The 27,615-nt window shown below is 61.8% G+C and overlaps 1 protein-coding gene across 1 annotated transcript in view; it reads left to right on the top strand.

Annotated features, from left to right (window-relative positions):
• Nucleotides 1-27,615, top strand: part of NCOR2 (nuclear receptor corepressor 2) — a 212,555-nt gene that overhangs the window by 19,262 nt on the left and 165,678 nt on the right. The window contains 1 exon segment of the mRNA XM_053901929.1: nucleotides 11,098-11,144. The gene's annotated coding sequence lies outside the window, so the exon portion shown is untranslated.

Below are 27,615 nucleotides of genomic sequence, written 5' to 3' on the forward strand. Positions count from 1 at the left end.
AGGGAAGGCCCCAAAGGGAGGGGACGTCAGCTCTGGGGCCCCGAGGTCCCTTCCCCTCCTGCCAGCTGGCTCCTCCCACTGACCAGATTCTACATCACCACAGTCATTATGGTTAGTTCTTTTATAATGTTACAAGGTTTTAAATATTTCATGTTTACGTGTGTGTGTGTGTGTGTGTGTTTACGTACCGTATGTTGCATTTCTGTATTGTTGCGTTTATTTTTCTTGTTTTAAAACTGGAACGCCTGGGTAGCTCAGTTGGTGAAGCATCCGACTCTTGATTTGGGCCCAGGTCACGATCTCACAGTTCGGGAGTTCAAGCCCGGGGTCGGGCTCCACGCGGGCAGTGCAGAGCCTGCTTGGGATTCTATCTCCCTCTCTCCCTCTCTGCCCCTCCCCTGCTCTCACTCTCTCTCCCTCCTACATAAACTTAAAGAAGTATATTTTTGATCTATCGATGAATACTGTTCAGCCATCACGGGGAATGGAGTGCTGATGCGTGTCTAACGCGGACGAATCTTGAAAACGTCTACGTGAGAGAAGCCAGACACAAAAGGCCACGTAGTGTGTGATTTCGTTGATAGGAAATGTCCAGAACGAGCAGACTTGTAGAGAGAGGGGCCGAGGAGTGGTTGTGGGGGGCTGGGGAACGCGTGACGGCTCACGGGTCGGGGCTTTCCTTTCCTTTGAGGTCCGGGAAGTGTTTTGGAACTAGATGGGGGTTGTGGTTGCACCACATCGTGAATGTCATCGGTGGCACTGAATTGTTCACTTTGACGTTCCGTGCATGTCACCTCAAGAGAGAAACACACACAATTCGGGAACTGAGAAAGATAGGTGCTTGCTGAGCTCCTCCCGTCTGCCAGGCGCCCTATGAGTCTGTCGTCAGTCCCCCATGAGGCGAGAGTTTCCATTTCACAGGCAAGGGGCCGGCTCAGAGATGTTAAGCAAATGCCCAGTGTCACACAGCTAGGACGCAGCGGAACCAGGGACTTGAAGGCAGGGCGTGGGGCTGGACCCTGAGGCCCCCGACGTGTGTGGCCTGTGGCCTCCACCGTGGGCTAAGCCCAGCCAGAGATCTGGTAGCAGTCTGTGCCTGCTGTCGCTCTCCTGCCAGCCTGCCCTCCAGCCGTGGACACCCCTGAGGGGCAGCGCTCCTCTGGGGCTGATGGGCCCCGGGGCGGGGGTGGCGGGGGGGGTGGGCACCGTGTTGGGGGTGAGCGTGGGTGGGATCGGCAGCTCTGGGGCCAGTTCACGTGCAGGGTGCACGGAGCGCTGCTCGCTTTCTTGCGCCCTGAGAGGGCCCCAGGCACGGTGAGCTTTTCGTCGCCCCTTGTCCCCCACCCCCACCTGTCTGACAGTAGCAGGAACTTTCCAACACAGGGCATGGTGCCTGTGATCAGCGACGCTCACTCTGGGGAGCACAGGGTGGGGGAAGGGACGGGGGGGGGGGGCCCTGGGCTGTTTTCAGTTTCCGCTGAGTTTCTCGCTCTGACTCAGTGCTGCCTCTGGCCCCAGTGACCTGGCTTCTGAACACCTGCTGAGCCGAGTTCATGCTCATGTGAGCCATCAGAAAGAACCAGGTTTTGAGGGTGCCCCCTTGCTGGTTTCCTTGGGCCTCAGTTTTCCCATCTGTGGACCGGGGGCACGGAAGGACGTGTTTATTGATGTTTTGCACATGGATCAGTGGCTGTGAGGGGGCGGCCGCACGTGTCTGGGTGTGCGTGGGAGGGATTTGGTGCAGAAACAAGGGGCTAAAAGCCAGTGGAGGCCGATGGGGGAGGCCCATGCCCTGCACCAACCCCTCCCTCCTCCCAGATCCCGGATGGAGTGCGTGTAGGTCAGGGCCCTTCTATTCTGCAGGACGACCGGCTTGCCAAGCCCAGTGGGTGAATGAATGAAGCCTTATTCTCCCACCGGGTCCTGCTGTGGAGGCTGGGACGGGAGCCCGTGTCTTCTCATCACAGCCTGGCTCAGGGGCTGAGTGTGGGTGTCCGAGGTGCCTGGGCGAGTTGACAGACATCTGAATGGATTGGGGGCGGAGCTCTGGCTCCTGGGAGCTGGCCTGACCAACCCCAATGGCAAGTTTGAGCTGAGCCCCTGACCGAGCTTGAATGGTGCTGCGTGCCGGCCTACGAAATAGCCCGCGGCATCATCCCCGTTTTATAGAGGGGGAAACTGAGGTTCAGAGAAGCGAGGTGACCCCTCAGGCTTTTCAGAATGGCAGAGCTGAAGTTTGAGCCCCAGCCGGCCTGATTGTAGCCAGTCTGGTTATTACCCTTTTACAGCAGAAGAAACAGGCTCAGAGAAGTTCGGCGACAGGTGTGGGGTGGTCGCCCAGCTAGATCATGGGGCACTTGGATTGAATCCGGGGCTCAGGCCGGGTCCTGGGCTTCGGGGACTCTGTGTTGGGCTCCCTTACTGGGCCTTACTGTCCCCGTCTGTGCAGTGAGCACCGCCCGAAGGACTGTGTGGCCCCTCCCCACGCACAGGTCACGAAGGCAGGAGCCTGTGGGGGGCGGGGCCGGGGCCAGGGCTGGTGTTGAGGACGGGGAAGGCGTCGGTGGAGGGTTGAGCCCAGGCAGTGGGGAGCGTGAGGCCAGGAGAGGAAAGGACGAGGGAGCAAGTGTGCAAGGACCTGACCCCTCTCCCGACCAGGTCAGTGGGAACCATCCCGTCTGCTCTGGGCTGCTGGAGTCCCTGGAATATCCCCTGGGCCTCGGGTGACAAATCTCTTTCACCGTCTCTTGACCTGGACAATTAATTGCTTCTGGCGATCGATGGCCCCCCTGCTCTCCCAGGCAGCCCCCGGCCCCGCCCTGCAGCCACTAATGGCCCAGACCCTGCTGGGGGGGGGGGCGGGGCGGAGACCGAGAAGGCTCCCCGTGGTCTGCCTCCCAGCCCGACCAGCAGGATCCAGTGGCCGAAACCGCCTCTTTGTGGGAAACTCAGCTGCTAACCTCTTGGGACGCTTGCTTTGTGCCTCCCGAGGGTGCAGAGACTGAATTATCTCTACAGAGAGCCTCTGAGGGGGCGCCGCTGACGGGCATCCAGAGGCTTCTGGAAGTTTCCAACCCAGGCAGTCCCGGGGCACCACGCCCCGAGAGCCTGCTCTCTTGGCTCCCGCCCCACAGGGGGCTCCTGCCGAGGCGAAGTTGTGCGGTTACAGGGACGGCGTAGCTGTGGGGAGCCTGGCTGAGCTTTCCTGCTTGTGCCTCATCGCCTCCGTCTGTAAAGTGGGGAGGGTCGTAGGGCTGTTGTAAGGATTAGCCAGTTAATAAGCACAAAGGGCTGGGTGGTGTGCCTGGCACAGTGTAACCCTCGGGTGGGCGGGGGGGGGGCAGCTCCTGGTCCCCGTGGGCCGTCGGTGCTGGTGGAGGAGGACAGACAGATGGACGGACAGATGGCTTCTCTGTGCTGCCGCCTCCGCGGGCCCGGAGGGAAGCCCCTGGCCCTCCTGGCCTGGTCTGCCCTGCCTTGGCCTGCGCTGGGCCGGAAGCCAGGCTGCCGGAGCTCTGCGCCTGGGCCCCCGGCCGCCCCCCTTCCCTCCAGAAACAGTCGATACCCCGGCTCCTTCCTGGCGTCTGATTTCTCCTGTTGGTTGCCGTCTCCGTAGATGGCCCCGTGCCCCGGGCGAGGAGATGGGCAGGAGGCTTTGGAGAAGCACGTCTGGGGCTCAGTTGGGGGTGTGGAGGGTGGAGGACTGGTTCCAGTCTGGGTTCCAGTCTCCCCTCCCCCCGTGGGCTGCTGAACCTCTCTGGGCCTCGGTTTCCCCATCTTGGAAATGAGGTCAGGACAGTGTCCCCCTTGCCGGGCCCTGGGGATGGCCCAGGGCCTGGCAGTGGGCGGGCCGGTGTGGTTGTGTGCACTTGGGGGCGGGGGGCGGTGCTCCGGCAGTGTCCTCCCTTCTCTCCCTGACCCCTTCAGCCCCCTCCTTGCCTGGACCTTGGGTCCCCTTGAGTGGCCTCCGCCCCCCTTGGTTGAGCCACATGCCCCTTTGGACAGAGCCGTGTGTCCCCCTCCCTGCCGCCCCTTCCCTCCTTTGTCCTGCCCAAGGCCCCGTCCACTTACATCCGCTCCCCTGGCCTTGATGTGGCTGCCCCTGTCCTGGGAGGTGGGGGAGGGGTGGGGAGGAGAGAGCTCAGTGTGGCCCGTGTGCCCCCGCCTCCGGCCCCCCCAGCAGCTGCTGGCTGCCGCAGTCCGGTGGGGAATCAGAGACCCGGTGAACTCCCGGTGATTGCCTCTCTGCAGCTTCTAGGAGAGCCGGCGCGGGCCGGCACGCCTCAGCTGTCACTTGAGAAGGAAAATAAAATGTCCCAGTGGCTTCTAAATGGAAGGGCTGCGGAGCCTGCCTCCCGCCCCGGCTGTCTGGGCTGCTGGCCACCACAGTGAAGGGGATGGGCCACCCCTGGCCCTGTTGACCTGATGTGAAAAGATGTGCCGGGTGGCCCAGGCGGCCCTCCCTCGGTCCTCCTCGGCCTCCTCCCACCCCCAGACGCCTCGGGGCCCCTGGCCTGCTTCCAGCCTGGAGCCTGGATCATATTGTGCCTGAAATCCCCGAGATCCAACCTGCAGGGCGCACTTGGGGTCCCTTGGGGGCCGGTGCCCGGATCTGGGGGCCCCTGGGGTCCAGCACAGGGCCTCTGTAGAGCTCTCTGGCGCGGCTGACTCTGCTGGCTGTTGTGGCCATGAGGAGGCTCTCGTGGCCGTCCCTTTCCCTTTCTTAAAGGGGCGGGCACTGCAGTGGCCCCTGGGCTTCAGGCGGTTTTGTAGGACTTGACCTGCTGAGCGGGTTTGAAGTGGGCAGGTGCAGGCTGTAGCCGGAGCATCCCCCTCTGAGGGCTGGGGGCTGAGGGCCCTGCCCCGGAGCAGCAGAGCTGGGCAGGGGGACCTGGTCCCAGCCCTGCCCGCGGGCGGCCCTGGGCAGGAGGTGATGACTGGGAGTCATCCCGGGGAGCAGGGATGCTGCGGGTGAGTCGTGGTGCCTGCTCCTTGTAGGGCCCCGGTCTGTGCCTCTGCACTGCCTGTGGGGAGCATCGAGGGCACCCTGCCCTCTGGGGGGGGGGACCCCTGAGGTATGTGGCAGCCGGCTGTACGGTCCCTTCTTGGAACCTCAGTCTGTCCACCGGGGGGAAGGGTGGGAGCGGCTGCAGAGGCCGCAGGAAGGGTTACATTGGATCGACCACCATTGCCTGGCCCAGAGTCTGAGCTAACACAGGGAGAGGGCGCCCCCGACGGTGACATCCCTCACGCTCAGCCCTCCCCCACCCCGTGCAGGGCTGAAGTCCACCTGGGCTCCCGTCCTGACTTCTCCACTCTCCGACTCCACCTCCTTGGGCCTCAGTTTTCTCCTCTGTAAAGTGGGGACAATGAAGAAGCTGTTTGAAGGGTCGTCGGAGTTAAGGGAGTAAAGGCTCAGCCCGGGGCTGTCCCTGAGCAGCTAAACGTCAGTCGCGACCACGCTTACGATCGGTTTTGTGACCTGCTGCCAGGCTGGATGCTGCCGAGCGTGAGGGAGTGAGAGGGCTGCCTGGAGGAAGAGGGCCGCTGGGCTTGTACGCGAGGGTGGGACGCCGGTGGGTGTGGGGGGTGGATGGGGGGTGCTTGTCTGTGGGGAGAGGGGATTGGTGGAGGACAGCAGGCAGGCCCAGGGCCCCGCTGTGTGCCAGGTCTGTTTGAGCTGGTTGGGCCCCCTGGGTGCCAGGCCGTCTCTCAGCTGTACGCCATACTGTTGGCACCGGCCCCTCCTCTGTACCCAGCCTCTTCTGCTCTGAGCCTCGCCTTGCTGGTTGCATTCCGCATCTGGCTTTGGGTAAAGACTTGCGGCCTCAGACGGAGCAGGTCCTTTCCCGGGGGCCCCAGGGTCTGTTAAGCGTGGCCAGACAGGGCCTTTGGGCAGAGTGGGTGGCTGTGAGGGCCCGAACGTGCCTGGACTGTCAGGAGAGGCTTACTCGTTGTGGGGGGGTGGGGAGGGGAGAGGGCATGATGGGGCTGGGCTTTGAGGCATATGTAGGAGTTCTCTGGAGAGACCACTTGCTGTCAGGTGTTCCCGGGCAAGCTGTGGGCACAGACCTGTCTGGTTCGGGCCTCAGTCTGCCTCACTGTGAAACGAGCACGTCAGGGAGGAATTTGCAGGGCTCCTAGGAGAGTCAAGAGAGGGTTCTGGCTTTTGACTTGCTTCCAGCTGAGACCCTTGGGACGGGTGAGCGACCGTTCCGTGCTTCATCTCTCCCCCTCTCTCGGGAGCACTGCTCTGAGGGCCCCGCGTGGTGACGAGTTGAAAGTGTTTGTCGCGACAGTAAGTTTCTTGGGCACCTGCGCCATGCTGGGCGCTGTCCTGCGTTGGCTTATTCAGTGGGCACCGCGCCCTGCGTGGGGGGGCACTGTCACCACCCCTCAGGTTACAGATGGGGAGTCCGAGGCGCAGGGAGATGAAGTGGCTTGGGTACCCAGTGCAGAAGTGGCTTGAGCCGGGACTGGAAGGAACCCAGGCTCCCTCCAGCCCCAGCTTGCCCGTCGTCTGCAGGCCCTGCGGGTGCTCCATGGACACCTGCTGTCCTTGTAGGACACCTAGGAAGCGTGTCTCCTGGGGCCCTGCCCAGGGTGCTGCCCGCCGTGGCTGGAGGCTGGGAGGGGGCTGGGCTGGGAGGAAGGATTTCTTCTGTGCGTTCGTGGGGGCCGGGGGCTGCTTTTAGCAGCCTGCTCCTGGAGCAGGTGGAGGTAAAAGCCTGGCATCACCAGGGCCTTGAGGGGCTAGCAGGCTGGGCCTGGGCAGGAGGCCCCTGCCTCCAGGAAGCCCTCAGGGATTGACCTGGCAGTGTCCTCGCTGGCCCTGCCTCACGCTGCTCCTACCCAGTTTTGGGTTAGGTCAGAGTGTGCCACTCCAGTCCCGTGGCCTTGCCCTGGAGATAAAGCCCCGGTTCTCTTCTCCACCTTCCGGCCCTGCTGGCTGCTTCCAGCTTAGCTGGTTCCCACCTCTAGGCCTTTGCATGTGCTGTGCCTTCCTCCTGGGTGCCCTTCCTGCTTGTCGCTGCGGGCCCAGCTGCCCCCTGACCTTCGGCCCTGGTCTCCTGTGGCCCCTCCTGGGGAGACCTTCCCCGACTTCCCTGCCCCCTCCCCCGCCCCGTCATTATCGCAGGTTCGCTCTGGTTTCTGTCCGTCCCTGCTCTCTGAAGCCATCCTGGTCACGTGTGGGTGTGGGTGCCTCTGGCTGTGTCCACCCAGAACTATCATCTTTTGTACTCATGGCTGCATCCCCGGGCAGGAGCTTTGTCAAACTGAAGGGTGATGGTGTCCTGGTCCGAGCAGAATATCCACCTTGGGGTTTGAACCCTGGCTGCTCTCCTCTCCAGCTCTGTGGCCTCGGGCCTTGTGGCTCCCTGTCTCTGAGCAGAGCGGATGGACACTTCGGGCTGGCCTCCGTGGCTACGGTGATCTGGGCAGGCTTCCTGGAGGAGGGAGAGCCGGTGTTTGTGCTAGGTCTGGGAGGGCAGAGAAGGAGGGTGAGGGTGCATTTGGCAGAGGCCTGAGGGGGCTTTTTGGGGGCTGCGGGGGGAGGGGCAGGTCTCAGCCCCTGGGCCCTGGGGGCCGGTGAGATATGTGAGCGAGGGTTTCAGTGGGTTTGGGAGAGGGAGCCCTCCCCGGATCGGCTTTGCTGGGAGACAAATCTGGTCAGCCCCTGGGAGAGGAGGGGGACAGGGAGGGGCTGTCCGGGGTGGAGGGGTGGATGGGGAAGGGCGCCCGGTCCCCCGTTGCCCAGCGAGTGAAGCCTGCATGGTGTGAGCGAGAGGGAGGTGCCCGGGAGCGTGGGCCGGGGGGAGCACACGTGAGTGGACGGGGCACCGAGCCGGCAGGCGAGCGGCCGAGGGTGTGCACGGGCGGGAACAAGTGCGTGCGTGTGAGCACCGGCGTGGGTGAGGGCGAGGGGTGTGGGGTGCGGCTGGGCCCCGGTGGCTGCTCCCTGGCCTGTCGGGCATGGGGCTTCGTGGCGTCCCCTCCCGGAGAGGACCCAGGCTGAGGGCGTTCCTGGGGTGCGGCTCTGTCCGGGGAGGTGCGAGCCCTGTCCCTGCTGTGGGAGCTGCCCCACGGCCATCTGTGCCCGGCCTCGCGCCCTGGCCCCCACCAGCCAGGGAACGTGGGCCTGGTTTCGAATCCCGGCCCGTTCGCTTTGCGGCTGTGTGACCTTGGGGCAGTTACCTCCAGTCTCTGAGCCTCAGCTGCCCGGGCCGGAAAACGGAGGCCCGGGCTGGTCGTGAGGATCACCCGAGGCGCCGCTCGGGAAGCGGTTGGAACGCAGACAGGGCACAGGAGGCAGGCTGTCTCTCTTCTTCCCTCCCCTGCCCAGAGCTGACCGGGGCTCCCCGTCTGCTCCCCCGTCCGAAGTGGGAAGCCAGGCTCCCCCCGTTCCCGCCCGGTGGTTCTGTTCTCCGCCCTGCCCACCTCTCCCGCCTCCGCGGGTGGCCCGCCTAGACGGGCCCAGGAGCCCCTCCGGGCCACCCGCTTCCACCCCTGCGCACTCTCCACTGCACGGCCTGCAGAAGCCTCGTGGGGGTCTCGCTGCCCTGGGGCTGAAGCCACCGTCTGCAGGGCTCTTTGTGACCAGCCGTGTCTCCCTGCGTCCGCGCGTTCAGTCTGTTCCAGCCACGGCTCCGGGGTCCTTCCCACCCCAGCGCCTTGTCCCGCGTTCTCTGCCCCCGGCTGCCCCTGCGTCCTCTCCTGGGAAGCCCCGGTGAATCCTCGAGGTTGGGATCCACTCTCGGGGCTTGTTGTTGCTCAGTCATGATGCTCAGTGTCTCCCCCCGGGGCCGTGTGACCCTGGGGCTGGCCGGGCTGGTCTTGACCCCACGCTGCCCGGGGCTGTGTGTCTGGCTGGGGGTTGGAGAAGGAGCCGGCTGGAGACGGGAGGAGAAGGCAGAAGGTAGGAAGGAGGGGGGTCAGGGCCCCCAGCTGTCGCTTGGAGGGAGCGCCCGCTGGGCCTGACCTTGCTTGAGCCCTTTACGGGACCCTTGGGAGCCCAGATCAAGATGGCCATGGGGACGTGCCTGGGCCCTCGCCCTTCCCAGCTTTCCTTTGAGGCCTGTCTCTGGAGCGGCGGCAGAAGGCAGAGCCAAGTGCCAAGCCTGGGGGCATCGTAAAAAAACAAAACAAAACAAAACAACTTAACAAAAAAAGAAGGCGATGGAGAGAAGGGGTGGGTTTGTCTCCCATGAGCCTCCTTCAGCTGCCCCTTTTAGGGGTCTTTGGGATCTGAAGGGCCTGCCTGGGCAGACAGGCTCTTGGGGCGTCGCCACCAGCCCGTGGGTCATGGTAGCACCCAGCGGTGATTGAGCGCCTGCAGGGATCCACTCTGAGGCCAGTGAACTTACCACCGCTCCCACTTTAGAGATGGGGAAACTGAGGCACGGGAGGTGAAGCCACTCATCTCCAGCTAGAAGGGGCAGAGCCCCTGGTTGGAACCCGGGGAGCTTGGCTGCGGAGCCCGAGCACTGCGTGGAGCTGTCCCCAGCGTTGTGAGAGCAGGCGTCCCTGGTGCCACTTGCCTCTGATCCCTGGGGGGCAGCACAGGTGGAGAGGAGGCTCCTTGTGGCCCCCTGGATACCGAGATGTTTGCGCATGAGTGGGCCAGAGGGCCGTCGTGGGGAGAGGGCCCACTTTCTGGATGGGAAGACTGAGCTCAGAGAGTGCCGGGGGCTTGCCCAAGGTCACAGCCGTTAGTGGGAACAGAACGAGGTTTCTGGACTCTCTCCCCAGTGCTCTGCCCATTAGCCTATTTTTTTTTTTTTTTTTTTTTTGCTTCGTGCAGAAGCTAACGCGATAAAGAACGCAAACACCCGTGGTTGCAAATTAGTGAATAATTAGAAAGGGGACACCACGTGGCCACCTGCCTTCTCCCCGGCGGCGATCAGCGTCCTAGCTTCTGTGGGAGGCCCCTTCATCCCGTGCTAGTGTGACCACTTCTGTGGACCTCTCTCTCCCTGCGCAAGTCGAGCGTGGCCTTTCTCAGAATCATCTGCGGGGACCGCGTGCTGCCCTTTGAACCTGGCTGTGCTCAGCCCGTTAGCCTGCGGTTCCCCCTTCCGGTTGTGTGTACCCGTAGCTTGTCATGTTGTATCGTGGAGGAGAGATTCCGGGGTGCACCTGTTGCTGGGCAGCTGGGTTGTCGTCAGTTTTTTCTTTTTAATGTTTGTTTATTTTCTTTTGAGACAGAGCAAGTGTGGGCGTGGGGGAGGGGCAGAGAGAGAGAGAGAGAGAGAGAGAGAGAGAGAGAGAATCCCACACCGTCCGCACAGAGCCCGATGTGCGGCTCGATCCCATGAACCCCGAGATCATGACCTGAGCCGAAACCAAGAGTCAGGACGCTTAACCGACCGAGCCACCCAGGTGCCCCGGTTTTTTTGTGATTGTGTATGAAGCTGTTACGGACACGGGCCTGGAGTCTTTGGGAGGAGCCGTGGTTTCGTTGGTCACGTGTAAAGGCCCAGGGGTGGGATTGCTGGGTCCCGTGGTCGCGAGACACTTGGTGCCTGTGTGTCTGTGATCTCAGCCGTCCAGGTGGCCGTGTCGTGGGCCCTCAGTTTTAACTTGCGCTTCCCCGAACGACCAGTGACATCGGGCACCTTTTCATAAGCTTCTGGGCCGTCTGTGTATCCACTTTTGTGAGGCGTCTTGGGTTCGCTGGCTCTTTCTTGTTTCTTCGTGGGTGTCCTTTATGTATTCTGGACACTCGGGACGGGGGGGGGGTTCACTGTGATCGGGGCCCGCAGCTCCTCGGTGGCCCTGCCAGGCTAGAGGCTGCCTTTAGAACCACACGGCCCGGGTTGGGATCCCAGCTCGGTGACTTCCTAGTGGTGGGACCGGGGGCGTGAGACTTTGATTCTTGGAGGCTCGGTGTCCCTCTCCGTCAAGTGGGGTGGCCGTGCCCACCACGCGGCCCACGGGGTGGTGGCGGCGGAGTGCTCGGCCCGACCGTGCAGGGCATCGGGCGTGGACCACGGGCTTTGCCGCCCCTGCCCACATGCCGACGTGGCCGTGCCACCCATGGCCCGCGTGTGGTAGGGGTCGCTGACTCTTCACTAACAAGCCTCCTTTCTCCTGCAGGTCTCCCGGGCTCTTTGAGGACTCAGCGTCACCAGAGGCCGTTTCTGGTAGGTTCACGTCTGTCCCCTCTCACTGTCTCTAGCAGATTCGCATCGCCGGGACCTCCTCATGCGCGGGGTCGGGAGTCGCCGGGGAAGCCAGGCTCCTCCTCGTGGATGGGGTTGGGGGCTCGGTGTGGCCTTGTGGGGTGGGACCTGGCACCCCAGGGTTGCTCAGGGTGGGGAACACCTTGGGGGGGGGGGTTGGGGGGGTCCCCTGGGGATGGCGCATGACGGCCGAGAGAAGGGGTAGTCCCTGGCAGTGTGGATGTGGGGTGGTGGGCTTTCTCCGTCTTGGGGTTCAGGGCCCATCGCGTCTGTGCTCCGGAGGTGGCTGCAGGCTTGGGGAGGGTGGGGCCCGTGGAAGGGGTTGGGGCAGCAGCTGATGCGCAGGGCTGCACAGGCGCCAGAACGGATCTTCGGCCTCGTTTTACGAGCAGGGAAGCCGAGGCACAGGTAGGTCGCCTGTCCCAGATCGCGGCTGGGAGCTAAGAGCCGGGACTCAAACCTTTGTTGAGCCTCCCAGGGAACCTGGCGGGTTCTGCCCCAACCTGCTCGTATGGCAGCAGGCAGACTGGGGCCCGGATGCCGCAGGCCTGTGAAAACTGCCCGCCCCTCCACCTGGTCCCTTGGACGTCAGGGCCTCTCCCGCACCGGGGGGACCGGGGCGCGGGCAGGGTTTGGGATGTCAGGGGAGTGGGAAGGCGGTCCGGCGGTGGGTCGTGTGTGGAGCTGGGAATTCGGACATGGGCCTGGCTGGCACACAGCGTCTTTGCTGTTACGCGGATTAGAAAAAAAAAGAACGTTTTTAGGTTTATTTATTTATTTCGAGAGAGAGACAGAGCACGAGCAGGGGAGGGCAGAGAGAGAGAGGGAGAGAGAGGATCCCAGGCGGGCTTCCCACGGTCATCACAGAGGCCCCGACGCGGGGCTCCCACCCCTGGACCGTGAGATCATGACCCGAGCTGAAATCAAGAGTTGGACGCTTAACCAGCCCAGCCCCCCCAGGCGCCCCTCTGTTTACTGAGTTTTACCTGAGAGGCACAGGGCTCCTGAGCGGGGACTCTGCAGTCTGGCTGCCTGAGTGCAGATCTCCCTCAGCCACTTATTATCTGCGTGACCCTGGGCAACACTGCCCTGTGCCTCGATCAATCAAGTCCCCCCCAGGATTGGTGATGAGGGGGCTGTTGCTAAGATTTCAGCGGTTTTGTATTTTTCTTAAGCAGCTGGGAGGCTTTGCAGCCGAGGGAGAGGAGTCCACGGCCCCCTCTCCCTGTGCCCGGTCCCCATCCCTGGGGTCGTGGGGCTTGGCTGGGGGAAGACAGACTGCTGACCCAGGCCTGGCAGAGACAGGCCACATCCCAGGAGACCCTGGTGGGCGTGACAGGGACACGATATCCCCGTCCCCAAGACTTGGGGGATTCGGGGGACTAGAGGGACATGCCTCCCAGAGGGGTGGTGGGGAGGGGGCTCCCGGGTCTCGAGGTGAGCCCCTGCGGAGGGGACGGTCAGTGGGTGTGGCCTCCTGGAGGTGGCAGCTGGGTCCCTTCCCGTCTCTGGGGCTCTGTGACACTGAGCACCCGTCCACCCGGGCTCCTGGGCTTTCGTGAGCCTGCGGGGCTTAGCACTCGTTCACTGCTCCCCGCGTCTTTCCCTCTTACTGACAGAGCTGTTCCTCTGGGGGCAGGCAGGGGGTGCCGGCCGGGCCTGGCCCCCAGGAGGGTTTGAGGGCGTCTGAGCAGCCGGCAGAGCCCCCAGGCTGACCCGACAGGGCTGAGATCTGCTGCTTTCTGCTCCTCTGGGCTCCCAAGCGCCTCCCATCAGAGCGGGGACCTAGGAGGGACAGCTGGGGTCCCCTGTGCAGCTCCATTCTGCATAGGGGGAAACTGAGGCTGAGAGGTGGGACAGGGTCTCCCTGAGGCCGCAATGCTGGAGCTTTGGTCCTTTTCCCTGATACTCGGCCCCAAGCTGCTGTCCTCGGTTCCGCGGGCGGTTCCGCAGCGGGTGGGCCTCCCGCAGACCTGGGCGCGCCTCTGCTTCTGTGCCTCGGTTTCCTCGTCTGTCAAGTGGGTGTCCTACGGGGGTCGTCGAGGCACTGCTGGGCACACAGCTGGGCTCGGCAGGCAGAGCTGGCCTCTCCCAAGAGGTGTGTGTTATTCCCTTCGGAAGACAGAACCGTTATTTCTGAAGCACCTACTGTGTGCCAGGCCCTGTTCCAGAGGGTAGAGACGGAGCTCTGGGTAGGGTGGAGACAGATAGCAAGCAAGTCACATACCCAGGGTGCCCCGTGGCGGGGGGCGTTGGTGCCAGGAGCCAGCAGAGAAGGGGCGGGGGAGTGTGTGGGCGGGCTGGGGGCTGCTTCAAATGGGGGTGGTCAGGACGGTCCCACTGGAGAAGGTGACATTTGAGCAAAGACCTGCTGGAGGGGAGGAAGGGAGCGTGTGGGTCTCTGGAGGAAGAGGGAACAGCTGGTGCAAAGGCCCTGAGGCAGTGTGGGACGGGCCTCTGGGTTTGCAGGAGGCCGTGTGAGATCTGGGTGGGCTTCTCTCCTTAGTTCCTGAGCCTTTGCGCTCCCCCGCCCCCCTCCCCCAGGAGGCAGGAGGGCTAAGCAGGCTGGTGGGTTGCCTGCTTCCTGGGCCGGGCCCTGGGCCCCCAGCAGCGGGTCTCCTCTTGCAGGCGGGGAGGTACGGGCCACACTCAGTCCCCCCAGAGTGAGGAGCCCCGCCAGGTTTGGGTGTCTTTGAAGTTGAAGGAAGGCAGTCTGGCTGGGGGTGGTTTCTCTTCCTCCTCCTCCTCCTCCTCCTCCTCCTCCTCCTCCTCCTCCTCTGCCCCTTGGTCCTCCATCAATCTGCCTCCCTGGCCTAATGGGGAGCCTTCCTCCCATGGCTGAGTTATCTGCTTGTCATGCCGTGGCCCACCCGAGGACGATAAAAGGGCTTTTTGTCTGCAAGCACTTAGCTTCCTCCTCTGGGGCGATCCATCACGTCTGAGGAAGGAGCGAGGCAGACGGATGGGGGAGGGGGCAGAGGGGGTCCCAGGAGCCCCTGGCGGGACCCAAGTGGCTCCTTAGCCCAGAGACAAGGCCCGTCTGGGGACAGGCAGGGGCAGCTGGGAGGGGGGTCACCGGGGGTGGGCACGGGGGCAGGGCGGATGTATAGACGCAGGGGCTCCTGATGGCAGCTTAAAGGCCTGTCTGGGACCTCACCTGGGAGGGTGTGGGGGCGCCAGAGCCGGGCGTGGGGGAGCAGGCGTTTCTGAGAAAGAACCACGGAGCACAGGTCGCAGGGGAGACGTGTGAAGGCCAAGGGGGACCGGCGTCCAGGGCGATAATGTAACAGCAGCAGCAGCAAACGCTCGCGACCCTCACGTTGCCCGACGCCGCCTTCTCGGCGCCTCGTGGAATTATCTCATTTAATCCTTGGAGCGACCCCACGAGGTGGGGATTAATGTCGCCCTGTTCTGTAGGTGAGGAAACCGAGGCACAGGGAGGAGACGTGATGGCACCAGGAGGGCAGGTGGCAGGGGGGCGATTTGAGCTCAGGCCGCCCGGCCCTGGAATCTTGGTGCCGGAGGAGATGGGTGTTTGCGTGGGGGCCCCTGAGCCAGACGGAGGTCTCGACCCGTGTGGCGGGGGGCGGGGGGGGGGTCTCCTGGCATCGCAGGCGGGCAGGCGGGCTCTGCCTGTGCCTCGGGCCTCTCCCGTGTGGTGCACAGGTGCGGGGTGAGGGGTCGGGGAAGGGTGGAGGCTGCGAGTGGACGGGGACTGGGGCGGCCAGGCTTTCTGCTACCTTGGGGAGAGCAGATGGGGACCAGCCAACCTGCAGGCAGACAGGTGCCCGGGTGGGTATGTCGGGGGCGGGGCGGGGAGGGGGGCAGACTCGTGGGTCTTGGCCCTGCAGAGTTGCCCCCCTCTGCACTCCATCTGGGCCACCTGGGCAGTGGGTCCGCTGCCTTTGTCCCCGCTTGGGCGGCGCTCGGGTCCCTCCGCGGGGCGGAGGAGGTGAGCGCCCGGGGGGGTTCTCAGCCCTGGGGAAGCTGTCCCTCCCCGTCCTTTCCTTCCTCCCCCCCTCCTCCCCCTGACCCCGCTGCCCCCCCTCCCCCGTCTCCTTCCCCTCTTTACTGCCTGCCCTCCTCCCTATAACCCCCTTCCCGCAGCCCCCCTCCTTCTCCCCACAGGCCACCCTCAAATGACAGCAATTAATGGTGCCTCTGATGGCAGGCTGGGAGGACGGGGCTGACAGTTGAGCATGTCTGCCTGCGGCTGGCCCTCTAATCGGGCCCGGGGGACGCCCCTTCCTGCCATGGCTCCCAGGTGCTGCCTGCCCGCTCCATCACTCACAGGGAAGCAGGAGCCGCCCTGGGCAGGTGGGCCCATGTGAGCCAGCGCAGAAGCTGTCCCCTGGTCCCCTGTCATCCCTTTTCTCTTTCCTAAGCGGGGGGGGGGGGGGGGGGGGGGGCTCAGGCTGACCCTTGTCCTACCTCAGTTAGTGTACGTGTGATGGCCAGGCCACCGAGGTGTCCTTCTCCACCGGGATACCCTCTCCCCTGGCCACCTCCTGTCCCCAAATGACCTCCCGGGTCCTGTCCTGCCCTCAGGGCCAGCCCCTCGCCGCAGGGCCCCCCCCCTTTTGTGTCTGCCCTCCTGGGCGGAGTCAGGGAGCCTTGTCCTGTTCTGGACACCAGCCTGGAGCCCCGGCAGCCGGGAGCTGCCAGTGATGGGGGTCGCTGCCTGGGCCTGGAGTCTTGTCTGGTGGGGGTCTCGTGTGTCTTGGGTGGGTGGGTGGGCGGGGACCAGAATCCTGGCCAGTCCTGGCCACGCCGGGCATGGTGCTTGCCCGCTCATCATTTTGCAGCAGCAATAATGAGGCCCCTGCTGTATGCCACGGCCCGCAGCTGGTGCTTTTCGCCTCGGTTCATTTTCTTCTACAATAACTCTCCGAGGAGAGTGCTATTTATAACCCTGCTTTTGTAGACGGGGAGCCTGACAGGCAGAGAGGCAAAGTGATTTGCCCTAAATGACCCAGCAAGGAAGGGATAAATCTGGGATGCAACCCTGACCTTCCTTGTCCAAGGCTCATACATCAGGGGCTTGGGAGAACTGGGGAGGACAGTGCAGGAAACGGCAGACCTGACCCGGAAGCGGGGAAGCACTCCCCGGGCACCCGAGTGGGGTTAGTGGTGCCGACACGTATGCATACGTTTTCCTTCGCGGTGAACAAAAATCAGCCTTCTTGAGACGTGATTCACCTATAGCAAGACTTACCCATTTTGAGAGTTCCGTTCTATGGGTTTGGGCAATTGAAACCACTCACGTAACGACGAGGACAATCTAGATACGGAGTGTCTCCATCTACTCCAAAAGAACGCCCCTCCCCCCCACCGGACGCACCCACTGATCTGCCACCACGGAAATTCTAGAATCTTCTAGGTTTTCGTAACAAAATTACGCACAATGCGTTTTTGTGTGTTTGGCCTCTTTGTGCGTGTGTTTGGCCTCTTTGTGCATGTTTTTGGCAGGTGTTCGTGTCTTGGGATGTATCAGTAACCCCTTTTTAATCGCCGAGTGATATTCCACGTATGAATGTGCCACACAGTTCATTTATCCATCCTTGAGTTTGGGGCATGTAGGTCGTTGGCAGTTTGGGGCTTTTAGATACAAAGCTAGAAAGTCTGTGCCTCTTCCTGCTTTTTCTTGCCTCGTTGCAGCGGCTGAGACCCAGGGGTATGCTGGGCATCAGCAGTTGGGCTTTGGGGGTTAGCTAGCTGTGGGTGTTGTTCTTAACACTCCCATTTTACAGATGAGGAAGCTGAGGCTCGAAGAGGTCAGGTGACTTATCTAAAGTCCTTCTGCAAGGGCTGAGTGCTCTTTCTCTTCCTTGAAGCTGGAAAGTGCCAGCTGATGGTCTTTGCTGGTCCAGAGGGTCGTGCCAGGAATTGGTGGCCGGGCAGGGCCACACCCCCCCCCCCCCCAGCCCCCAGGGCTTCCTCTGCTGGAGAGGGGGGGCTTGGTGAACGTATCACTCCTTCCGGGTCAAGTTCTGTCTGTCGGCACTGCTGAGTGAATGTCAGGCCTGGCGCGAGCCCGTCGTCTTGGGCAAAGTCACGCAGGCCTTCTCGGGAGCTATTTTTGGGGCAAGGCAGGAGCCTGACATACGGAAGCCCAGGAATGGAGGTGGGGACAAAGAGGGGAGACTTCTCCTCCTCCTCCCTCGCCTGAGGGGTGTTAGCCAAGATGACTTTTCGGGGAAGGAGGCCCGTAAATTAAATAAGCAATCCCGTAAATAAATAAGTAATGAAGTTAGTGGGGTGCCTAATTACATCAAATTTATAATTATGGATGGATGCCTGCCCGATAATTGTACTTGTTTTTAATCTTTGGCTCCGACGTGCGTCTCCTTCCATCTGACGGTAATCCCTGCCCCAGCTGGAGGCAGGGGGGAGGCTCTGCCTTGCAGGGGCTCCCACTGAGCCTGGTGATGGGGCCCCCCTGGCGCCCAGGATCCAGGCCGGCTCGTCTGCCTCCCGCAGTCGGGTTTAATAACCTATGCAGGTTTTGAAACTGTTGTAACTGACAGTAATAACAGCAGAGTTTATAATCGTAATTGTGTTTCACTTTATAGGTCATAATTTCATCTTCCCAAATCCCCTGGAGAGCAGAGATTATTATTGTCCCCACTTTGCAGATGAGGAAACTGAGGAACAGAGAGGTTAGGCGGCCTGCCTGAGGTCACACAGCCAGTGAGATTCGAACCCAGGCTGTCTGTCCCGGCGCCCACATCCTTCCCGTTCTCCTGCCTCAGCCTCCCGGTCGTCCTGCGTGGGACTTAGGCCAGTCCGTCCCGGGCTGAGCCCTGTGTTAAGGCTTTGTGCGTTTACTGATGTCTCCTCGGCACGTCCCTTCGAGGGAGATGTTAATTTAGGGTGGCTCAAGACCTCGAGAGGCTCGCATGCTGAAAGGATTATGGCCTGCCTCCCGCGATTGCTATAAATCCGAACAGAAACCATTTTTCTGAGGCATACGATAAAATTGTGTTTCGCTTAGAGACCAAGCAAGCCCCTTGCTGACATTAAAATAGCTTCTTCTTTCTAGATCTTCTGTTTCCCTTCTGGCGGCTTTGGTGTCCTGGCGCTCTGGGCGCTCCCCGTCCTGCCTGTGGGACTGTGTTGATGACCGTGAGACCCATTTTCCAGATGAGGAGACCGAGGTTCCGGGGGGTGGCCGGACTCGAGTGAGGTCGCTGGTGGGGACGTTCTAACCTGCTTTTCCCGCCTGGTTCGGGGAACGGAGACCACCGGAGGGGGGCTGCCACCCTCCGTGCGTGCCCCAGGCGAGCCCGGCCAGCCATCTGTCTGGCGGGAAGAGGAGAGCGGCTGTGCCCACCTCATTTTGGGGACGGGGAGGCTGGGGCTGGCTGGGGAGCGGTGCTGTTCTCACGTGCCGCCCGTGCGGGCCCGAGACCCCCAGCCACAGTCGACGCCCGTTCTTTCACGCTGCGCCCTGTGTCTTGGGACATCTGACCTTCGGTGCCCTTGAGATGCCCGGCCTCCCTGGAGGAATCGACCCGCAGACTGCAGGGCGGGAGCGCCCTTCACTTCTGGGGGTGGGCTCGTGCAGCCAGACAGGGCCTGCGTTTCAGGCAGAGGCTCCGGCGTGGGGCACGCATTCCCCGCTGCTGACTTCGAGGCCGTGGGGTTTGGGTGCTCTCCCTGCCCCTCGCTGCCGCCTGGGACGCAGAGGAATCGAGGACAGACTCACGGGAGGCATCGCGCGTCTTCACGGTGCTCCTGGGTGTTAGAGCAATCTGGGAGGGCTGCCTGGAAGACCTGGAACAAGCTCGTAGGAATCAGTATGAGTCAAGCATTCCAAACAGGGCCTGGCACAGAGCAGGTACCGTATTTAGGGCCGAAGCTGACATTTCCTGACCACTGGCTTTGCCTTAGTGAGTTTGCCATTATCACCATCGTTGACATTGATTCCCTTAAAAAAATTGTCACTTTTTTAAGTGACAGAGAGAGTGTGTGCAGGGGTGGGGCAGAGAGGGAAAGACGGAGAGAGAGGATCCCCAGCAGGCTCCGCGCTCAGTGTGGAGCCCAACGCGGGGCTCGATCTCCCCACTGCGCGATCGCGACCTGAGCCGAAATCGGGAGTCGGACGCGTAACGGACTGAGCCGCCCAGGCGCCCCGACACGGACTTCACTTCGAGTGATTCCTGAGCATTCGTCCCATGCCAGGTTGTGATCGGAGTGTTGGATACGCTGACTCATCTACGCCTGTGGCGGCCCTGGGATAGGACTGTCGTTATCAGCTCTGTTTTGTAGGTGGGGGGGGGGGGGGGGGCTGGGGCACGGAGAAGGTAAGTGACCTGCCCAAGGTCATGCGGCGGGCAGCTGGCAGAACTGGGATCCGAACCCGGGCAGATGGACTCCACGCACCTGCTGTCAACGTGCGGCTTGCGCAGGCGTCACCTGCAGCCATCCCCAAGCCCGCAGTCGGGCTGGACCTCTTGGCAAGGCTGGGCCGGCCACGGGCCAGGCTCCCCCAGCCACGTAGGGCTCTCAGGCATGCGGCAGCTGCTGTGGGCCGGGCGGGGCTGGTCGGAACACGAGGGGTCTGCTTTATGCCTCCCTGCAGCCAGCCTGGTGTCCCCACGGCCTCCTGGGGCAGGGTGGGGAGATACGTATCAGCAAACGTCAAAAACGTCACACCGGGCCCCTGCCTTGTGGGATCCCGTGGGCTGAGGGGAGACGGGCGGTGCACAAAGGAAACATGGTGTTGCAAGGCGGGGGTATGCTGACTGTGGAATAATGCAGGGCTGGGGAGGGTGGGACAGCTCTGGTTTTGGGGGGGGGGCTCACTTTAGGTAAAGGAATCAAGGGTGGTCTTTAAGGAGGTGGCATTGGAGCCGAAACGTAGACAACGAGAAGGAACCAGACGTGTGAAAAGAAGAGGGATGGGTGTTCTAGGTAGGGGGAATGTAGCTGGGAATGTCTGGGTGGCTTGTGCAAAGGCCCTGAGGCCGTGATGTTTCAAGAAGGCTGAGGAGGCCTGCACGGCTGGAACAGAGCCAGGGGCACCAGAACAGTTCTCTGGATCTGAGGCTGTTCTACAGACCGTGGGGGTGGGGTGCTTTTCACATTTAAGGCAGAAATCAAGTTTAATGGCTTTTGTGTCTCCCTTTTTGTTCTTTTGCTCATCGGTTAATTTATATTTACTGGGCACATGGAATGTTCTGGACCTTTGTAGGGCACTGGGATCAAAACGATGGGAAGGTCAGGCATCGTCCGTGCCTTTGAGGAGTTTAGTGTCCGGAGGGAGGGTGTCAGTTAGACAGGTGGCACCGAGGGTAGTAAGGGTCAGGTGGAGGTCAGGTTATCCCTGGGGTTTAACGAGGTCTGAACGTGTCTGTGATCAGGACAGGCCTTCTTGGACAAGGGTCAATGGAGAGGAGACCTGAAGGTAATTCATTAGGGCTCCTGAGTCGTGGTGGAGCCACACTCTGGCTGGTTTGGGCCACAGGGAGAGTTGATGGGTACTCATAATGGCAAAGCGCAGGGTAGGACAAGTTCAGGCATGGCTGGATCCAGCGCCTCAAACCATGCTTGGGAGGTGGACTCTCTCCGTTTCTGCTTCCTTCTGCGTGGGCCTTGTTTACAGGCAGGTTTATGGCACCAGCACAGCCAGCCAAGGGGAAGGAGTCACCCGAAGCCCCCAGAGCGTCCCTCCTTTCTCTTGCTCATTATCCTTGCCACGTGAGACCTTCGACACTCGTTCGGTTATTTTCAACAGCATCGGGGAGGTGGTCGAGGTGGGGGCGAGGGGCGCCCCAAACTCAGATAGGGTCAAAGAAGGTCAAGAGGCAACAGGGAGGGGTGGGGATTGTGGCTAACGGGCACGCCGGACATTCTGGTTGTTCCCCTCAGAGAAGCTAGAAATCTGGATTTTATCAGCAGTGTCCTAATTTTTTAAAAAACATCGTGTGTGCCAGAAAGAGCTTCCCTGTTGGCCACAGCTGGCCGTCGTCATCTCGTGGCCTGTGTTCTCAGCGATGACTTTTATCTCAAAGTATTTTGCCCTCTGTGATCTGGGCGGAATATCCCGTGGAATGTAACAGAAGGTCCCGGGGCTTGGGAAGTCACGTTTAACGCCTCTGGAGATCCCGTTTCCAACAGTCGGGGCCCAAGGCCCCGGCAGTCTCCCCTGGAGCCCTCCGATGGAGTTGCCGTGTTCGGAGAGACGGAAATCCTAGCGGTTAGTGACCTAGACTCGGGCACTGCATTCCCCGTGTCTTAGGCTTTGCCACTTACTTGTAGCTTCGCGCCCTGGGGCAGGTCACTTCCCCCCTGTCCCTGGGTTTCCCCGGCCGTAACGGGTCAGTGGTTTGCCCTAGGATTGCTGTGAGACGTAAAGGAGCACCCTGAAGCCTGTTCGCCCAACGCCTGGCATGCCGGGAGCGTGTGTCCTCCTGGGCTGGTATTATCTGTCCTTCCCAGTTTGGGTCCTGCGATCCAGCTGGCGGTGGCCGGGAGCATTCCTGGACACCTCCTCCTTCCTCTGCCGCCTGGGGCGTGGGCTCCCGGGGCCCCAGCGCAGGCGGCCATCTGCCTCCTGCCTCCTGCCCCTGCCCCAGCCGTCCCTGCCAGTTGCCCTGTGCCCTCTGCTGCGGGATGATGGCACTACGTTCGGACGTGAGTCTTGAGTGAGCACTTAGCCCTGCCCACCGCCAGCTCCCAGCCGCTGCGGGTAGAGGGGTGGCCGCACACAGGAAAATCAAATCAAATCAAATGAAGTAAAAACAGCACTCGGGAGAAGAGCCGTAGAGGACAGTTTGGTGCTTGTGGCCGACGTGGCTTCTGCGCTTGGCTGAAGGGATGGGCGAAGGAGGGTCCGGGCCTGTTGTGGCCCGTCAAGGAGGTCCCTTTCCTGCCAGCCTCCTGTGAGTGACTGATAGGTACCTGTCACAGGGAAGGGGGGTCACGGTTGCTCGCGGTCTGTTTTTAGGCCGGGAGAGGGCTGGCCGCGGGGTCCCCGTGGGGACGGTTTCCTCGAGATGCCCACGTGCCCGTCCCCACGGCTTCCAGCCTGACTGTCTGGACTGAGTGCAGAAAGGGGAGCAGAGGCCCAGCCTGGTACTAAGCACTTGATGCCGCATTGAGTCTTGACGATGTAGGGGGTTGCGTTGTGTCCATTTGGAACCCGTGACCGTGACCTCGTTTGGCCAGAGGGTCTTGGCAGATGCAATCGAGGTAAGCATCTTGGGGCGCCGGGGTGGTTCGGTCGGGGAAGCATCCGACTCTTGATATCGGCTCAGGTCGTGATCTCATGGTTTGTGGGATTGAGCCCTGCGATGGGCTCCGTGCCGATGGGGCGGAGCCTGCTTGGGAATTCGTGCTCTCCCTCTCTCTGTGCGCCCCCACCCCCATCAAAGTAAATAAATTGTAAAAAAAATTAAAAGAAAAATTGAGCATCCGTAGATGAGATCGTCCTAGATTAGGATGATGACCAACGTTCCGGGTGTAAGAGAAGACGCACAGAGAAGAAGGCCGAGTGTAGATGAGCAGAGACCATAGGCCTGGGGCCACCGGAAGCCGGACGAGGCAAGGTAGCATCCTCCCTGGAGCCTTCAGCGGGGACGAATCGCTGCTGACACCTTGATTTCTGGCTGCCACAGGCTCCAGAGCCGAGAGAGAAGAAATTGCTTTTGCTCTGAGAGTCCTCTCCCTGGTTTGGAGTAATTTGGTTCAGCGGCCCTGGGAAAGCGACTTTTATTTTCATCCCTCCTAACATTTAAAGACCTGTTTGTGGCCTTCAAGGCCTTGCACAGTCTGTCCCCTTTGACACAGCTGACCGCCACCGCCACGCTGGCCTCCTGGCCCCAGGGCCTTTGCCCTGGCTGTTTCCTCTGCCTGGCACACTGTTTCCTGAGACGCTTCCACATCCGACTTTCTTCTCCAGCCAGCCCACTGTCGAAGTGCCACATCAGACACGGGCCCGTCCACGGCAGCTGCCGTTAACTTGAATCGTATCGTGTCTTTATCTGCCGGTGACTCCTGACCTCTTCCCGTGTCAGCCCCACGAGGGCGGGGATCCTTGTCTTCATCCCTGCTGTGTCCCCAGTGACCACTGCAGACAGTAGGGGCTTAATAAATGTTTGTCGGATGGGGGACGGCCCCAGGCCCGGGGTCAGGGACTCTTGACGCTCAAAGTTAGTAAACTGGGCCGGAATGGCGGTCGTTCAACCAAGCCATCTTTTTTGATTTAGTTTGAACCGAGGCAACAGTCGCATCCTGTGAAATTAGCCGCTTTAAAGTGCACAGTTCGTTAGTTTTTCATTCACAAGCAATGCCTTACAACCCACACCTCCGTCTAGTTCTAAAATATTTTCATCTCCCCGAAGGAGACCCAGAACCCCTTAGCAGTCACCCCCTCTGTCCCCTCCCCGCAGCCCTTGGCGACCACCTGCTCTCTGTCTCTGCGGATCTGTCTGTTCTGGAAATTTCCTCTCAATGGAATCCCACAATGTGTGACCTTTTGCGCCTGGCCTCGCGCACTCAGCGTCATGTTTCCGAGGCTCATCGATGCTGGAGCAGGGTGGCGGTGCCTCGTTCCTTTTTTAGGGCCGCGTCGTATCGCGCTGTGTGGATGATCGTTGACGAAACCGTCTTGTAAGTGGCTGTTCAGATGAGGGACCGAGGCCGCCCGGGGAGGCGTAGTCACTTACCGCCTGGGTCTTGGGGCGCTGGGGTGTGGGATAGCAGAGGGAGGTGGAAACAGGCTCCCGTTGCTAGCTCGTGCTCTTTCTTTCTCTTTCCCCAACCCTGCCCCAATGGGGAGGGAGTGGGTGGGGGTCCCTTTCACTGGGGCTGGACCCCGTGGTTCTCTGAGCCCCCCAAAGGGTGTGGTTTCTCTTGACCCTGAGAGAGGCAGCAGGCAGAGTGCCCCCATTTCACAGCTGAGCACACATATGCCTGCAGAAGCAGGGGCCTTGCCTCAGGCTGAGGGCCCCTCCTGCCTGCACTCGGGGGCCCCTCTGGCTCTCGACCCATGCCTCCGTGGTCTCCACCAAAGCGTGACCCCGTAAAGCCTTCATTGATCTTTCCCGATGTACAGACTTTGCCCGGCAGACGAGTTCCCGGAGATGGTCTCGGCCGGAGGCTTGGAGGACGAGGCGTTCCTTTGCGGGGTAGTTGACCTCATGCTGCCCTATTCTGAACTCCTAGAAGGAGCCCCATGTCCCCCTTGCTGGTTTTTGATGATTTTCCGCGTTCGTGAAGTCACTCAACAAACCGTCCGCGGCCCAGCTTCTTGGGGGTGGGGGACTGGGGACATACAAGAAGTGACCGTGGGGGGTGCCTGGGTGGCTCAGTCAGTTAAGCAGCTGACTTCGGCTCAGGTCATGAGGTCGCGGTTCGCGGGTTCGAGCCCCGCGTCGGGCTCTGTGCGGACAGCTCGGAGCCTGGAGCCTGTTTTGGATTCTGTGTCTCCCTCTCTCTCTCTTCCTCCCCTGCTCGCTCTCTGTCTCTCTGTGTCTCTCAAAAATAAATAAACGTTAAAAAAAGAAAGAAAGAAAGAAGTGACCGTGGAATGACACAGCCCAGCGTTGAACCTGCCCCAAGCATGAATAGCTCTGGTGGGGGTGTGGATAAGTCCCTCCTGGTTCCAGGCCAGCTTCTGCGAAGGTCTGGACGCAGGTCTGTGTCCAAAACAAACAGAAAAGAACAAAAGGCACCCTGAGTCCTGCCTTTGCCGCTTCAGACTCAGCTTCCTGGCCCCGCTTTGTTGGGGCTGGTTTCTCCCGTTCCTGAGTCTTGTGGTCGGACTGTTGGAGTGAGAAGAGCCAGTAGGCAGGCGACGGCACCCGGATCTGGGGGCTAAAAGTGCGGCTTGGTGCCGCCTGCTTTTCTCTGGGGCTCAGTTTCCCCATCTGTAAGGCTTCCCCGCCGGGGCTTTCCGGACAGGTCCCGGCAGCTTCGGAAACACTCTTCGGGGTGTTTTCTTGGGAAAGGCGGGAGGGTGAGTTGACAAAAGTCAACAACATATGGCCTCTGTGGGGCCTCCTCCCTGGTCTCCTGGCAGCCGCTCTGGTCCCCAGCCTGGTCCAGTGGCCACGGACCTTCGTCGCCTGCAAATCTCATCTGCCCCAGACCCTCTTGTGGCTCCTTGTACCACGTGGCAGGGTGAATGTGGGCCGGGCTCGGCCTCGTTCCAGCTGTGTGATCTGGGGCAAGCTGCTTAACCTCTCTGGGCTCCTTTCCTCCTCTGTATTTTGGGGTTCCAAAGCACACCTGCCTTTTATCGTGCCCCTGTGGGGACAGACGGGTTCACAGGTGAAGCGTATTTTCACGGCGCTGGGCACATGGCATGATGAGTACTAGCATTTTCTTGCCACGATTACTCTTGGGAGCCTTTCCGGTCTTGGGAATGGAGTGACTTGCCCGGAGTCTTTGTGACCCACTTCCTCTTCCACTCCTGTTACCCCCTGACCTCGTCTTCTGACTCTGCCTCGCTCCACACAAGCCTTCTCTCTGCCTCTGCAACGCATCGAACGTGGTCCGGCCTCCAGTCCGTGCCCCCTGCCCTGCATCCCCGGGGGACCCCTTGTCGTCACTCGGGATGCCGGAGTCCCGGTTGCTGGGGGCAGGGGCGTGAATCTGGAGACCCCGGGGTGGGGGGTGGGGGGGGGGATCCTGCGGCTCGGAGCACTGTGGGAAGCAGAGCTGAGCCTGCCCCTGCTGCAGATGGGAAGTTGACATCCAGAGGAGCTCAGACTTGTCTCTGACTCACGCGGCCGGTTGCAGCCAAGGGTCAGAGCCCTGGCTGACCACCAGAGCATCCACTGGGGTGTGTGCGTGCGTGTGCGTGTGTGTGCGTGTGTGGTGCGTGCGGTTGGCTGTCTTTTCTCACCCTCCAGGGTGGTCACCGAGATGCCCCTCGTTGGGAATACCAACGCGAGGGGGTCATGTTTGCTTTTCCTGAGATGACACGCAGGGCAGAGCCTGCCCCGCGGCCACCGTGTCACCCCCGGGGGCCCGGGGAGGAGGAGGCGGCGGGTCGGGCTGGGAGGAAGCGGGTTAAAGTAGGAGAATTCGGGCCTGGAGCTCGCTTTCGCCACCGAGGAGGGAATAGTGAAGAGGTTTTTCTACCGAGCTATAAAAAGGCCTCCCGGCGTTTCAGCTCCTGAGTGTCGGCTGGAAGCCCGCCAGGGTTACCATGGCGATGAGGAATTATTACTTACTGCCAAGGCTGGGAGAAAAAGCTCGTACTTTTGGCTTGCAAACAAGAGGAGTGGACCTTATGTAATTCTCTGTGTTTATAGGCCCGGAGCGGCGGGAGGCGAGGAGGGACGGCGGAGGCCCGACACCGAGTTTTGGCCCCGGCCCGGGGGTCGGGCGGTGGGGCCTCTGGTGGGCCTTGGGGGGGGCGGGGTGGCAGCGGGCCAGGGGGGGGCCGGGGTGGGGGGCCGGGCCTGGCCTTGGGGCCTCCCCAGCCCCGGGGGGGGGGGGCGCGCCCGTAGTCTCGCGGGAAGGCGGGCGGCCGCTCCCCGTGTCAGTCCTGGAGGCAGGATGGCTTTGATGTTGGACGCGGTGTATCTTCTGGAAGCCAGCAGAACAGTCTGTGTGTGTGGACTCCACTGACCCACTTGCTGGCACATTTTACTTCTTTCTTTTCCTTTTTCTTTTCTTTTCCTTTTTTTTTTTTTTTTTTTCCGTGGGAGAGTTACTTCAAGTTGTGTTTGGAGCTGACGTGAGTGAAAGGCTGGTCATGTGCTCGGGTAAGAGAAGTTTCTGGGCTTGGCGGTGGGTGGGCAGGGAGACGCGGTGCGGCCGGGTCACGGCGGAGGAAGGGTGGGCGGGGCGAAGAGCGGGAGCCGTCGTCTGGGGGGCCGCGGGGCTCGCCGGATGGAACTCGGTCGCGCCCCGGCCGTGGTGGCCCGGGGGTGGCGCTCCGGAGGACGAAGAGCCGGCGGTCACAGTGGTCGGGAGTCGCTCTGGGCCGAGAGGCGGGCGGTGGGACGGGAAGGGCTTCTGGCCGCTGTGTGTCCGAGGGGGTGAACGCGCGCGTGTGTGTGTGTGTGTGTGTGTGTGTGTGTGTGTGTGTGTGTGTGGTGGGGGCCCGGCCGCTCTTGCGGAGCAGGGGTGCACGCGTCCTTGGGGGAGAGCGGCAGAGCCTGGGGCTCGGTTGCTCCTGGTGCTGTGGCTGCTGGGGCTGGGGAGGGGGGGGCTCGGGATCTGGGGGGGGGCTCCCCCGCGGGCAGGGGACAGGGGAGGGGAGCCAGGTGCAGGCAGCGCTGCGGCTGTCCCGGCGCCCGGCTCCCACCGCGGTGGCGCTTGGCCGGGTGCCCACGTCTGGTTTGAAATCAGCGCCACCGGCCCAGGCTTGCCCAGGGACCTGGCAGCGAGGAGCCGGCATAAACACTGGAAAGTTGGAAGGGCTTCCTGAGCTCACAAGGAGCCTTCAGTTGCAGGCACAGGGGATGAGGGA

The sequence above is a fragment of the Panthera pardus genome, unplaced genomic scaffold, assembly GCF_024362965.1.
Source record: "Panthera pardus isolate Hobbes unplaced genomic scaffold, ASM2436296v1 HiC_scaffold_15, whole genome shotgun sequence".
NCBI lineage: Eukaryota > Metazoa > Chordata > Mammalia > Carnivora > Felidae > Panthera > Panthera pardus.